We start from the raw sequence: 14938 nt of genomic DNA, 5'->3' as shown, positions 1-14938 counted from the left end.
ACCAACGGCAGATCCTTTCAGAGTAGTGGATTGGTAATAGATATTATAAGACTACTTTTGACCAGATATAGGAATTTTACATCCTTGTTGGAAAACATCTGGAAAATATAAAAAAAAAATAGAAGGCAGACATTTGAAGTAGTTAGGGAATTACCACTCTTGAAAACCTTGAAAACCGCTCAATATTTTGAGTAGTTTCTAAAATTTTTTTCTTATACATTTATCTCAAAATTAAGGTCATATGTTAGACACACTTTTCTCTTCAAATTTATCACCTAGTATTATATACTGACTATTTCACCAATTCACTGAAAATTCTTTGAAAGATTGCCAATGCCTACAAAATATCTTGTGATGAATTGTTACAGTGTATTTAAACAGCTTTAGCATATAGGGATAATTTTGAAAGATGTGAGGGTATTTTATAAATGAACAAGAGAACACAGGGCTTCTATGCCAGCTCTGTATCAATATCCTCTGACCCAGTTTGCTTCCCAAGAACCACAGCTGGGCTGCTCTATGCTCATGGTTGACTATTTGATTTGGATTTGAATTACATCTTAGGAGAATGTGGATTGTGCCAGAGTCTTTCAAGGAAGAAATTTGAACTTAGAATAAAGAAAAAAATGGAGGAAACAGAGTCAAAGAAGAAGTATTTTATTAAACTAAAAATGCATAGAAACTTAGCCTTTCTTCTGAGGCTTCTGAGAACAACTACAAGACAAGGGCAGTCAGCATTCCTTTTTTTTTTTGTTTCTGTTGAGATGGAGTCTCCCTCTGTCACTAGGCTGGAGTGCAGTGGCATTATCGCTGCTCACTGCAACCTCTGACTCCCTGGTTCAAGCAATTCTCCTGCCCAGCCTCCCAAGTAGCCCAGCTTATTTTTGTATTTTTTTTTAGTAGAGACAGGGTTTCACCATTTTGGCCAGTATGGTCTCGATCTCCTAACATCATGATCCACCTGCATTGGCCTCCCAAAGTGCTGGGATTACAGGCATGAGGTACCGCGTCCGGCCACTCAGCACTCTTTAACAGGCCACAAGTGGATTTGCAGACGATGAATTTTGTATTTGAATATCTTACTTCTTGAACTAGCACTTTTACTAATTAATTCAGAGACGTTAAAAGACAGCATTTAAGCATTATTTACTGGACATATATAGCATGCTGAACCCTGAGTATTATGTCTTAATGTTTAGCACGTCTGTACTGTACTATACTTACATACTGTGTGAAACATCAAGGATATAATAATGAGCAAAATAGACATACAATTCACCTTCTGGTTGTTGTGGAAGAAAAACAACTGTATTTTATACCCTTATTTTCTCATGTATAAGATAAGGGAATCTTTGTAGCCCCTTTCAGTGATAAAGTCCTGAATTTCTCACTTCATTAACCCATTTAAGAAATATTTATTAACCATGTAGTGTATTTCATGCACTTTGCTAGTTGTTGCTGAGGCAAAGTCACATTACTATGTTGTAAGAACTCACATTATATCAAGAGTTGTTTACAGAAACATAATTTGCAATAAAGTGCAATGACTTGCCATTACTGAAACATTCATAGGATGCTTAGGGTCGCATAGAGGCAGCATCTGATCTTCTGAGAGGAAATGGGAAGTTGGGAAAAGTGCAGCAGAGAAGACATGAGTTGTTGTCACACTTAAAGCAAAAGCTTTCCTTGAAGAGAACCTGGGAAGGGGCACATGGCATTTACAGGAGCACAGAAGTGTGAGATAACATAATGCATTCAGGAAATAATTGGATCCGTTGTTTATTAATTATCCATTCCACAAACATTTATTGGGTACCAAGAATATGAGGTATTACAGTGATCCCTGGAAGTGATATAGAAATATTGGCCCTGATGTCATGAGACTTAAATTTTATTGATGGAGTCACTTTCAGCAAGCTTCCCTGGGGAGGGTGGTATTTGATCTATGTGCAAAATATCTCTGAAAGAAGATATGAAAGCAGTTATTTGGTGGGATTTATAGCATGATGTGGCTGAAGCATAAGAAACATAGGGATTGGTACAAGGTGAGTCTGAGCTGGAGACCTGGACCAACTCAAAGAAGCCTGTGGGCCATCTTGAGTCATGACTGAAGCTTAACAAGGTCTTTGATTACATTTAACATTTACTAATTCACTCTTTAAATCCTAGGTTATCTGCTCTGTAACTATTTCCCAAGTTTCTTCTTTTATTGTTTTTCTTTTCCAAAGTGGGCCTGTAGGATTTCCTACAGTTGCTTCTTTTTAGGAACTGCTCTTTCCTAAAAATAATTGCTCTTTTCCTGAGGCTAACACCGGTACTCCTAGCTTCAACATGCACATTGATTCTCGGCTATTGATTTTAAAAATACACATAATCCAAAGTAGACCAGTCACAATATCCTTTGCCTCAGGCCATAGTTTGTCAGTCTAAGTAGGTCCAAGAGATTATCCACTGTTTCTTCTCTGGTCATTTGACTTTATTTACAACTGCAAAGGCACGTGATAATCCACACCATAGAGTTGTAGTAATATCACATTTGTTTATCGACACCAATAACTTCTGAGCAGAGGAATAAAATGGAATCTCTTGAGTGTTCATAGCAGTGTCTGGACTATGCTTGAAACAATCAGTAGTGAACATGTGGAACAAAAATATTCAGGAGAAGATAACACTCACCCTCATATCACAGTACATATTTATAAATTAGGCTAAGGGAGAGTAGAGAAGATCTAGTATCTGCTAGCAGCAATACACACATACATACATATACGTATATGTATCTATCATATACGTAATGTATGCATGTATCTGGTGACCTCTTGACTCAGGAGTTGAAACAGGAAATATAAAACCACAGAGCAGATCTGGACCCTGACTTCCCTGGGAAAACCCTTGAGGACATGCTGGAATAACAAATGTCATCCAAAGGTCTCGGTATTTATTTGCAAATTGGCTCAGTCCAGTTCACTGTTGAACTTCAAAGGAAAAAAAAATGGAATATTATTCATCCCACTTCAATTACTTAATAAAAACTGGTATTTGTTAATTTTGGTATTTTCAAAGCAAAAGAATTGTAATCCAAACAAGAACTTGAATAGCATATGAAAAATCCCACTGATGAAAACTCTCTTTCCTAAGGCTTTTGGGGTTCTCCGGAAACGGTGGAAATTCTAGAGGAAAATAAAACTAATTTAAACCTTGTCTAAAGAAAATAATCTCCTTAATCTAGGAAAGCTATTTCATCGGACCATATGTGAAGAGAACATATGTGCAGAGATCCCAAACATGGACAAGAGAATAGAACAGATGTCATAACCAGACAACCTTCACACTCCCCCCAAAAATGAGACTTCCCATTTGTAATACAGTCTTAAGGTTGTTGCCTCTAAAAGGAGAATTTGAATTGTTACTCCATGAATAAATTAAATATGAGTTTGGAGTGGTTGAAGAAAAGAGACATACATACTGCAGAAAAAGCACAGCATGATTGTGTGACTAAGTTTAGAAAATATTGTGTTAAACATATGCAAGACTTTTCAGAGCTTTTAATAAGTTACTACATGTTGTGACTATCCAAAAAGGTGAAACTATTATTATTATTTCAAAATTTCACTTAACTAAGGAATCCTTTTTTATTTCTAACCAGATTAAAGACTCAGTTCTTATAATAATGTCAGTAGTACTAATTGAGTATTTAATATGTGCCAGTAACTTCAGCAAACTGATACAAGAACAGATAATCAAACACTGCATGTTCCCACTCCTAAGTGAATGTTGAACAGTGAGGACACATGGACACAGGGAGGGAACATCACACACTGGGGCCTGTTGGGGTGTTGGGGGCTAGGGGATGGATAACAGAGGGTGAGGGGATGGGGAGATATAGCATTAGGAGAAATACCTAAGGTAGATGATGGGGTGATGTATACAGCAAATCACCATAGCATGTGTATACCTGCAGAACTTTATATATATATATATATATATATATATATATATGATTTGAACTTAGATTAGTGGAAAAAATAAACTCATTATAAGTATGAAAAAATAAAAAAAATTAAAATGGTGTATTTTTAAAGACAAGATTAAACTATTTGGTGCACAAATGGAATAGTCTGGCTGGCACTTTTTCTTGAAATCAGAAACCTCCCTATGTAACTGTCAAATGTGTGAATTTGGTTAGATGATTTCTAAAGTTCCTTTCTGCAATTGTTAATGGTGAATATGGGATCAAAATGACCATTACCATTTTTTCTGGCTGATCAGCATTCAATTCTTTCTTTCTAATAGCACTCTGAGATCCCTTGGGGAAATCCCCTATTGTGTATAGTTTTGGTGTGAGAGACAGGGCTGCCTTTTCATTCCTTCTCCTCCTCAGTTTTACCCATATCCTGAAGCTTTGAATTATTTTGTTTTTCATTTTTAAAATTCATTTTTATGTTTTTAATGATACATTATTAAAGTTGTATTGCACTAAGAACACTTAAAATAAGATTGCTCTTAAAATTGTTTTGTATCCAATATATTACTATTGACTGACTGTATTGTATGCAATATATTACTATTGACTTAAAAATCTTTAAAGCAGATTTTTAAGACTTAATCATATTACCTGACTACAACTTTATATCTATCTATTAGTAAATTCCCCTTTCTCCCTCTCCTTGGCTCCTTGCAGCCACTCTTTGATTCTGTAAATTTGACTATTTTAGATACATAAGTGAAATCACACAGTATTTGTCTTTCTGGGACTAGCTTATTTCACTTAGCATAATGTCCTCAAGATTCATTCCAGTTGTCATACATTGCAGAATTTCATTCCTTTTTTTAAAAACAAAATAGTATTCCATTATTATATATAGTACATTTTATTTATCAGTTTGCCTGTCATTGGCATTCAGATTGTTTACATAGCTTGGCTGTTGCAAATAATGGTGCAATAAACAAGCGTGCTAATACTCTCTGAGATTCTGATTTCAATTATTTTGGACAAACATTCAGGAGTGGGATTGTTCAATCATATAGTAGATCTATTTTTAATTTTTCAAAAAGCCTCCCTATTGTTTTCCACAGTGGCAGCACCGTTTTACATCCCCACCAACAGTGCACAAGTTCCTAGCTTCTCTGCATCCCCACCAACATTCTGTTGTCTTTTGATGTTCTTAGATAATAGCCATCCTGACAGGTGTGAGATGGTATCTCATGGTAGTATTGATTTGTATTTCTCAAATAATTAGTGACATAGAGTATTTTTTAAACTATGTCAGCTATTTGCATATCCTTTTTGGAGAAATATCTGTTCAAGTTGTTAACCGTTTTTAATCAGGTTTCTATATATACTCTATTCACTATTGAGTTGCAAGGGTTTCTTATGTTTTGGATATTAACTTCTTATCAGTTACAGGTTTTTCAAATATGGTTTGCTATTCTGTAGACTTCTCTTTGACTTTGCTGATGGTTTTCTTTGCTGTGCAGGAGATTTTTAGTTTGATGCAGTCCCATTTGCTTATTTTGTGTTTTTATGTTCCTTGCTTATTTTTGTCTGTACTTAGTGTATTAAGCATAAAAGCATTGTCAAAACCAATATCATGAAGGAAAACCTATGTTTTCTTCTAGGGATTTTATAGTTTTGTGGCTTACATTTAAGTCTCATCTATTTTAAGCAGATTTGCATATGCTGTATGATAAGGTTCCAATTTTATTCTTTTGCATGTGGATATCCAGTTCTTTCAGCACTATTTGTTGAAGAGAAAGAAGATTCTTTCCCCATTGTGTACTGTTGGCACCCTTGTCAAAGATCAGTTGACTGTATACATGTGGATTTATTTTTTGTCTCTACTTTGTTTTCTTGGTCTATATGCCTGTTCTATGCTAGCACCATACTGTTTTGGCTACTTCAGCTTTGCAATATATTTTGAAATAAGAAAATATAATGTCTCCAGCTTTACTTTTCTTTCTCAAGATTAATTTGGCTTTTGTGACATTTTTGTGGCTCCAGATAAATTTTAGAATTTTTAAAATTTCTGTTAAAAATTCCAGTGGGATTTTGATATGGATTACATTGAACGTGTAGCTTGATTTGAGTAATATGGACACGAAGAAATAGAAAATTTAAGCAGATTTGTAACTGTTATGGATATTGAAGCTGTAATCAAATATCTCCCAACAAAGAAAAGCCTAAGACCTGATAGCTTCATTGGTGAATTTTACTGAACATTCAAATAATTTGTACTAATCCTTCTCAAATTTTTCCAAAAAATTAGAGACAAAAGAATATTTTATATCTTGCTTTAAAAGATCAACATTCTCTTGATACCAAAGCTAGTCAAATAAGTTACAAAAATTTATAGATTAACATTGTTACTGCAAATAGACATGAAACTCCTCAATATGATACTAGCAAACTGAATCCAATAGCATATTAGAAGAATCGTACACGATAACCAAGTGGGATTTCTTCCTGACATGCAAGAACAGTTCAACCTATGAAAATTAATTAATGTGATATATACACATTAGAAAGATAAAAGATAAAGAAAAACATGATCATCTCAATAAATGTAGCAAGAACATTTGACAAAATTTAATATACTTTCATGATAAAAACTCTCAAAAAATCAGGCATAAAAATGTTTTCAACACAATAAAGACTATATATGACAAGCTCAAACTAGCATTATACCCAACAGTGAGAAAATGAAAACTTTTCCTCTAAAATCAGGAACAAGGCAAGAATGCTCACTCTTGCTACCCCTATTCAACATAGCACTAAAAGTCGTAGCTACAATAATTAGGCAAGAAAAATAAATAAAAGTTATTCATCCACATTGCAAAAGAAGTGAAATTGTTCCTGTTTTCAGATGACATCATCTTATATATAATGGAAAATATTCCATTTAAAAAACTGTTAGAACTAATAAATAAATACAATAGTCCTGTCCTTGTCCCTGGTTATACTTTCTTTGGTTTCAGTTACTTGCAGTCTACTGTGTTCTGAAAATACTGCATACAATAAAATAGTTTGAGAAACAATAAAGAGCAGAGAGACCACATTCATGTAACTATGATTGCAGTATTTTGTTAAACTTTTTCTATTTTATTATTAGTTATTAGTCTCTTTTATTTTTATTTTCATTTTTTGAGATGGAGTCTTGCTCCATTGCCCAGGCTAGAGTGCAGTGGCGTGATCTTGGCTCACTGCAACCTCCACATCCTGGGTTCAAGTGATCCTTCTGCCTCTGCCTCCCAAGTAGTGGAATTACAGGCATGCACCACTATGACTGCCTAATTTTTGTATTTTTAGTAGAGATCAGGTTTTACCATGTTGTTCAGGCTGATCTCAAACTCCTGCTCTCAAGTGATCCACCCACCTCAGCTTCCCAAAGTGTTAGGATTACAGGCGTGAGCCACCACAACTGGCCCTAGTTATTAATCTCTTACTGTTCCTAATTTATAAATTAAACTTTATTATATTTATATGTGGGCAGCAGAAAACATAGTACACACAGGATTAGGCATACTATATCTGCAAACATCAGCAGTCTTGAATGTATAGCCTACAGATAAGTGAGGGCTGCTATGTAGTAAAGCTGAGGATAAAAAGTCAATATACAAAAATGAGCTGTGCTTCTATACACTAACAATAAATCATCTGAAAAGAAAAATATGGAAATAATCCCATTTCCATACAACACCAGCTAAAATAATAATATATGTAGAAAAAAACTAAAGAGTTTCGTGAAAGACTTGTATATGGAAAACTACACTACAGTGCTGAAATAAATTAAAAAAAAAAACACACAAAGAAATGAAAAGACATCCATCCTGTGTTCATGGATGGGAAGACTGAGGCTTTAAAATCTTGAGCTGTAGAGTGGTACTAGAATGTAGTGTCAATGGGAGATGATTTTACTTCCAACTGGCCAGATATTTCCTGCTATGAAGCAATTGCCCTGTTTCAGCTTAACACTTTGTGGCTTTTTTGTTGACTGATCATTTACAAGCCTGTATCACCAGGTTTCCATAGGTTCTGTGAGTTCTTAAGTTACCATGATTTTCCTGGAAATGTCCTTCCATATCTAGAATCAGTTTCCATTGTTCTCAAAATCTGATACCCTGATGGTACAATGACAACCATCCTACATTAGAACTTTCAGGAAACTACTTTCTTTCATCCCAATAAAACTTAGTGAGGAAGCATTGTCAATATCCACATAAAATTAGAAGTTAAGACTAAATTCTGTAACATGGATCTTACATACAGGGACCTATTAAAAACACTGATGACTATGATTTGTCGATTCAAAGTTTTACAAGTGTTTTAATGTCATAAACATATTTTAAACTCTAGTATATATTAAGCATTAATTCTCATAATGACCACATATCAGTGGATTCAGGGATAAAAAGTCAATTTTCAATTTGAAGCAGAAGACTTCAGTATGTTATGAGACCCTTCATTATCTTATGCTCTCAAATTTTCTTAGAATCTTAGACCGAGGGGATTTTTTTTTCTTCTTTCTTTTTTTCAGTTGTTACTCTGGCTGTTCTTTAGGGTCTTTTGTTGCCAAGGACATATTCGTTGACCAGTTTAAGCTACTCTCAATGTTCTGAAGATAACCTGTTAATTCTCTAATTCCTTTGTATTTAAAAGCTTCCCAAAGTGTTGCATTGGGTTTTTAATAACCCTTATGGCAGCAAAGCCAATCAGAAGACCTGTCATTGGCCTGTTTTCTGGAGTCTTTTACATTATATTATTTCCAATAATAGACACTCAGAACCTTAAAGCACCTTTAATTCAATGAGGTGTTTTCTTAGATTCCGGAAACCAAAGCAGCTTTTAAACCAGGAAATTGACATAATTGGCTTTGAGTTCTGTCCTGAAAAGATATTTTTGTCTGCTTTGGCTCTCCTTCCTTAGTTAGTGGCTTAAACAGGATAACAAATATATTTATTTTGTATTGCAAAACTATTTCTTTGTATTTCAAATAAATTTATTCAAAAGAATACAAAGCCACCATTCCTTCAAAAGCAGTGGTGGGACAGGAGGCTCCTGGTTGTGTGTGACAGGCAGAGAGCTTGTTTTGCTTAGTCCTGTGTTGACTATTAACTCATCTTCCTCTCTCTGTCCTCCCTTCTGTTCCAGTTTACCTGGGGTGAGGAAGCAGTAGCTGCTGCCAGGCTTCCTGCAGAAGAGGTCACAGCAGGAGAATGACACAGCACTTTAAGGACTCCAGAGAAACAAAGAAACCTCTGCCTCCTTTGTAGAGCACAGGTAATATAATACCCTTGTATTGCTACTTATAATTTTGTCTGTTTTCATGGATTAAAAACTCTTTCTTCTTTCTTTCTATGATGACAATTCTCTTATTTAAACCCTGAACAGTGTCTCCTCACTCCTTTATATCAGGTGACAACTTTATTACTAAACTTCTGTGGTTCTCATGTGACTTCAACCTGCCTTTCTCCACCTTCCCTTGCCTTCAGCCAGCTAGGACTGTTTCATGCAGACAATTCTCTTCCTTGCCCTGGTTCTACTCTGTTCTGCTTCAGAGGCATTCCTTCTGGATGTTTGAACTTATTCAGATCCTCCCTCAATTTCTACTCACCCCTAAAGTGTCACTTCCCTCTTGCCTTCTTTTGTAGGCAATGTTTTGCATTAATTCTTTGGGGCTTTTTCTGTTCTTACTATGTGCCAGGTATTATAAGCACTGAATGTGGTCCACAGCAATGGTGGACACATGGTCCCTGTCCTCAGAACTTCGGTTTAGCAGAGAAAGAGATTAATTATACTGCATATGACACGTGGTGGAGGTAAACACAGGTCCCATAGGAATAAGAGTGGTGTCTTTAATGTACATTTGTAGGATAGGGTTGTATTCCTGGATTTAATAAGAGCAAAATAAGCATGTAGACACCAGCTAGGTGAAGTAGATGGCTGTCACAAACCAAGGAAGAAAATGTTTTTATTCTTCTTATTTTTATCAGCTGTATAGTTAATTCACATACATTGTAAAATTTTTGAAAAATAGAAAATGATAAAGAAGGAAAAAAATCAGTGAACTTTAGTCCTATCATTGACCACTAAAACACTTGGGTATGTGTTGCAAGTGCAGTGGTGGTGGAGGGAGGAAGGTGGTAATGTAGGGATATGCTACATTTTGTATTTTTCAACTTATTTAATGTATATACAATTTTGAATACTGCATTTTTTTCACTTATAATTGTACTATAGGCTTTGTTTCACTCCATTAAGGCTTTCAAAAACATAATTTTAAAGGCTCATTTAATCTTTCTACATGAATTCCTCCTGATTTCTCTCACTCCTGTGGTCACACCCACCAGTAATGTGTCTTCTCCATACCTCTAAATCAGACTTGCCTTCTTGGCACTCCTTTGGAACTGATAATAGTAGTGACAGCTGTAATTGTGATCATTTGTGAAAGCAGCATGGCCCAGTATCCCAGATGGTTAGGTAAAACATACATAAAGACAGAACATTCCAGGCATTGTCTTTCACCACCTATGAGATTCCCTTCCATGAGTGGTATTCCTGACTCATCTATTGATTGATGTTCCTTTAAAACATACATGGAAATCAAAAGACAATGTACTTGGGTTGCATATACTCTGAATCTTATTTCACTTTTTTTACTGGGCAACATTTAAGTGCCTCACATTGTTGAGTTAGTGATTTTATCAGCTGTCATTTATCCTAGAACTTTCCATTAAATCACGGTTGGAATGAGTGTTAGGACATCAGTGATATTTCTACCTATAACTTTTGAAACTCTACTGCAGTATTTAACCAGAAGCCTGAACAAGAATCCATGGGGAACGTTTCCAAAATGCCTATGGTCAGATCCTATCTAAGATATATTATTTTGGATGTGACAGGCTAGAAGAGGGACCTTCCAGCAGGCAGGTGTTCCTTTAAAGGAAGTACTGTCCTAATCTCATCCCTCAAAGGATAATGTTCTCTAAGGTTTCACTAGTCCACTGTATTAGCGAATTTTCACACTGCTATAAAGAACTACCTGAGACAAAGTCATTTAAAAGAAAAGAGGTTTGATTGCCTCACAGGTCTGCATGGCTGGGGAGGCCTCAGGAAACCTATTATCATGGCAGAAGGCAAAGGGAAAACAAGAACCTCTTACAGAGTGACAAGAAAGAGAGAGAGCAAGATCCAGGAAGTGCCACACTTTAAAACCATCCGCTGTGGTGAGAACTCCCTCACCATCACAAGAATAGCATGGAGGAGACTGCCACTGTGATCCAATGGCCTCCCACCAGGGCCCTTCCTCAACAATGGGGATTACAATTCCAGGTGAGATCGGGTGGGGAGTCAGAGCCAAACCATATTTTCTACCTTCTTTTCTTATATATGCTTTTATTGATAAATATACCCTACCTTCATAGTTTTATAACCATCTATATGCTGATGAGTCCTAAGTCTCTATCTTTACCTTTAATTCACACATTAAAACACATACAGCTGACAACCTGCCAGAAAACTGGCTTCTCTCCAGCCTTCCCCAGCTCACTGAACTCTCCATCTCATCTTCACTCCTTAGTCTACTCTCTCCCTGGACTCCTTTGCTCAATGTCACGCCTCTGGGAAATCATTTTAAGCTTTAAATCCTTTAAGTGACTCCTTAACATCTGCAGAATTATTCCAAATTTCTTAGTCTCCCAGGACCACCTCCCACCTATTTCCATAGCCTTAATTGCTGTCTTTATCAACTCACAGTTGATGTGCTTATACTGTTCAACGTCTTGGAGTTCACCACATTTACCATTCTGTTTTCTACTGGATTCATTTTATTTCAGTTATAAAAAGTCTTCCCATGCTTATTCCCCTAAATCTCATCTCATCCGTGTGTCATCTCCTCTCCTTTTCTGAATTATCAGGTATAGCCAACAACTCTCCTTGTGTTACTACAATGTTTTATGCATAGGTCTTTTATATGACTACTTTTTCCTCTTGGGCAATAAACACCTGGAGAGCAGAACCTGTGTCTATTTCCTTTTGTACTCTCAGTATTATGTTGTGTGCTTGGCATATAGAAAGTGCTCAACTTGACTAAATTTTCACTGGATTGACTGAGCAGGTGTAAGTGCACTAGTGTTTGATACATGCTTAGCTCTTATAAAACCTTGAAACTTAGAGAACTGAGAGTGATGAAGGTAAAGAAGGCAGTGTATTGTGTGAATCAATTACTACTAGCTGCCCCGGTGGACAACTTTGCTGGAACTCCACGGTTTAGCCTGGAATATATCTCGCTCCTTGAGACTGATTCTGAGGGCTTACAGGAAGCAGTTCATCATTGCTTTTTAGAATTCTCTTTCATTTTAAAGCTGCAATAGCATTCAAGTTTCTTCAGTTATTTTAGCCATGTTTCCATCTAATGTCTTGATGTTACTTTAAAATAAATCAGCCCAATGGGAATAGGGCAATTGTGGGGGAATTTATGTGTAGAGGTAATTGAAAAGGAGAAAAATCTGATAAAGACAAATGCATGCAGCCACACATCAGAAATCCATACTAACGCACCTGCCTGTGCACCATTTGCTTACTCTGCCTTTCATTCTCTAAACTGTCCACTGGGGTGAAATATATAAGTAAATGAATGATGCCAGATATGATTGGAGTTAGGATCAGCGTTGCAAAAGGTCCCTTAATGATAGTCAGCTAGAACAAATCAGGCCTCAATTTGCCCTTTTGCTTTATCTTTAAAGCAGGTTACATTCACAGGTAATTAAAGATTATCTTGTATGTTCTCCTTTGATGTTTCCTTAGGTAGGGAGGACTATTCTGCACAAAGAGAGCCAGAAACAATAATACTGCATGCTTGCTTTCTTTTTGTTTTCAATCATGAAATCCAGCGAAGGGTCAGACTCTGGGAACTTCAGAACTAAATCTTGGTGTCAGCTTTGAAATGAAAGTTATTCCCAATGAGGTTTGAAAAAGGGAGAACCATAGCTTCCAGGACACTGTTCATGGGATTAAGAGGGACAGCGGGGGGTGATGAGTTGGGGAGAGATAGCATGAGGAGAAATGCCAGATATAGGTGATGGGGAGGAAGGCAGTAAATCACACTGCCATGTGTGTACCTATGCAACAATCTTCCATGTTCTTCACATGTATCACCAAACCTAAAATGCAATAAAAAAATCAAATCATGAAAAGACACTGAAAGGAAAACAAAGGCAATTAGGTAGACCAAAACAGACTCTATATCTTATTTTTGAAACATTTAAAAATTTGGGTCTTATGAAAATCTGTGTTTGTGGGAAAATGCTTTATGATTTTGATTTGGACAGATGTATTTAGGATAGACATATGTACTGAAGGACGGCAGATGTGTTTGATGAAGCCAGATGTACAAACGCAGTTAGACATGTATGTCTCTTGAAGTGAAAGGTGAAAGCAAATATCTGTATAAAAGTGGATGGTGACTGAGGTACCACCAATATTCAGATATAAGAAACATACAGCGATTCTTTGAGTGTGAAATCACACAATTTACAAGTAGTAAATAAAATATTAAAAACCCCATAAAAAGACTATTTTGTGTGCCTAACACTATTAGACTGCTGCCATACGAGTACTATAAAACCACTGTCTCTTTATGTTTTTCTTTTAAAATCTTAGATTCCTTTTCTGTGTCTCTATATGACAAACAATTGTGACTTTCTAATTATTTTGTTAAACTTAACTAATCCTTTTTGTAATTCCAGCACTTCGGGAGGCTGAGGTGGGCGGATCACGAGTCAAGAGATCGAGACCATCCTGGCCAACATGGTGAAACACCGTCTCTACTAAAAATACAAAATTTAGCTCGGTGTGGTGGTGCACACCTGTAGTCCCAGCTACTCGGGACGCTGAGGCAGGAGAATTGCTTGAACCTGGGAGGCAGAGGTTGCAGTGATCTGAGATCATGCTACTGCACTCCAGCCTGGTGCCTGGTGACGGAACAAGACTCTGTCTCAAAAAAAAAAAAAATTATAATAAATAAAATAAAATAAAATAAACATTTTGTAACTATTTACAAAATGGAAAATCTTACTTTGCAAACATAATGCCCATCTATTTTCACATTGAAACAGAAAACATTAGTAACAAGGATAACAACAAAAAATGTCTGGCATGTCCCTAGTCTGTGTCCTCATCCTCTTTGCTGAGGTGAAGATATGGACATTTTTTAAACAGCATGAGTAATGCAGGGAGGAAGAGGAGAAGTCATACACATACAAGCTCATGAATGAGTCATAGTCAATGTCTCTTGTCTCTTCCAAACCCCACTTGTAGCCCTGGGAGTTGGAGAGAAGAAACAGCATAAACAATTGAACATTTGAAACCACAGAAAACCAGGAAGAATAACACCTTACAAAGTAATAATGTAACAATTTTACAAATGAGTAATTAATTGAACCCATTTCTTGCTGACTTTATTTCCCTAGTGATGATGACTCTTACAGTAGACCTAGGAGAAGATGGCAGATGTTGAGCTGCGATTTAAGAAAATGTCTGTCATATACATAATTTCTTTTCTTATATAATATAATATAAATAAAGATTTACTTGATTTTAATTGATCATGAACATTCATCAGCATACAGCATGTGTGTTACAATGCTGGTAGCAGTTGTCTGTTAAATTATGAAATTTGCATTGTCATTTTTAGTTGTTGTGTTTTTTTGAAATAGAAGTTCCTGAATAAAATAATTTGGCTTTCAGAAGCGGTGTGTGGGGGAAGGGCAGGAGCATACAGGATATAGACTGGTGATTTTCAACTGCAGCTTCATAGTTGATGAATCTGTGAAGCTATTTATGAGTGCCAGTCTGGCAAAGCTTGAGTCCTGGCTCCAGAGATTCCAGGTCAGTTGTTCTGGGGTGAGGCTTCAGCATCAGCATTTTGTCCAGGTTTACCAG

The 14938-nt window shown here is 36.2% G+C and overlaps 1 long non-coding RNA gene across 1 annotated transcript; it reads left to right on the top strand.

The window, feature by feature from the left end:
• Nucleotides 1-9159: 9159 nt before the first annotated feature.
• LOC141583895 (uncharacterized) lies at nt 9160-13972 on the top strand. The gene is made up of 3 exons (XR_012516733.1): nt 9160-9277; nt 11086-11329; nt 13744-13972. It is a non-coding gene; the product is annotated as an uncharacterized LOC141583895 (long non-coding RNA).
• Nucleotides 13973-14938: the final 966 nt, after the last annotated feature.

Source organism: Saimiri boliviensis, chromosome 3, assembly GCF_048565385.1.
Source record: "Saimiri boliviensis isolate mSaiBol1 chromosome 3, mSaiBol1.pri, whole genome shotgun sequence".
NCBI lineage: Eukaryota > Metazoa > Chordata > Mammalia > Primates > Cebidae > Saimiri > Saimiri boliviensis.
Note: the sequence above shows the minus strand (reverse complement) of the source record. Positions and strands in the feature narration are given on the sequence as shown.